This window comes from Seriola lalandi, unplaced genomic scaffold (assembly GCF_002814215.2).
Source record: "Seriola lalandi dorsalis isolate HSWRI2012SDOR001 ecotype SW California unplaced genomic scaffold, Sedor1 jcf7180002054293, whole genome shotgun sequence".
Lineage (NCBI taxonomy): Eukaryota > Metazoa > Chordata > Actinopteri > Carangiformes > Carangidae > Seriola > Seriola lalandi.
In genome coordinates this window covers 382,156-382,987 of record NW_019524846.1, presented here as the reverse complement: position 1 = coordinate 382,987, position 832 = coordinate 382,156, and the positions used below count along the sequence as shown (strand labels likewise).

At 37.4% G+C, this 832-nt stretch overlaps 1 protein-coding gene across 1 annotated transcript in view; it reads right to left on the bottom strand.

The window, feature by feature from the left end:
- The window catches only part of nek7 (NIMA-related kinase 7), a 58,212-nt gene that overhangs the window by 37,991 nt on the left and 19,389 nt on the right, over window positions 1-832 (bottom strand). The window lies entirely within an intron of this gene.

The window sequence follows — 832 nt, the reverse complement described above, 5'->3', positions numbered from 1 at the left end:
AGTCAACAACATTAAAACATACAGCTTCTGTTAGGAGTGTGAATTTCTGCCCATTGGACCATACTGTATGGTGTGTGGCAGCACACACTCTAACTCCTGTAAATGGCAGGGCTCTGTGTTCTCAAGATCCTGCTGCTCTGGACCGGGATCATCAGTTTGGCCAATTGTGAGTAACTATCTTCAATGTTGATTTAATGGGCATCTTCATAAAGGGAGTGTGGAGCAAGAATGTGTTTTCTAACACAAGTCTTTCTATCCGTCACCCTTCAGAATTCAAGATAGGAGAACTTTTTCTTTTTGTGACATAAAACATGAAGCGCTGGAGGTGATGAAGTCCCGTATCCTATACTGTATTTGTGCAAGAGAAAAATAAATCAGACTGTTACCACTGAACTCCCTGAAAAAAAAGAAATTACAGTGAACTAACCTCTGAACTGTCATAATAGTCTCTCTACTGAGGTCTTATGTGTGTTGCTTTTTTATTTATTTATTCATGCTAAAAATCACACAACAAACTAATATACAGTGTATATAATAATAACATAACAATAATATAAATGATAATCAATAATTTGTTGATATACGAAACCAAAGTGTCACTTTTTATTAAGAGTAAGCAGAGTGTGATATCTGAAGGAAATATGGTGTCTTTTCTTATTTTGTTACAGCACCAGACGATATGACTAAACTGAAGACGACGGCTCCAGAGCCTCATGTGATTATAGTGAGCTGTGAATATTCAAGACGCTTTAATGGACCTGAGGTGATGTACATCACACAACATGGTTATGCTGGTGATACTCTGCATGTACGTATGAAAACCAAGTGCGTC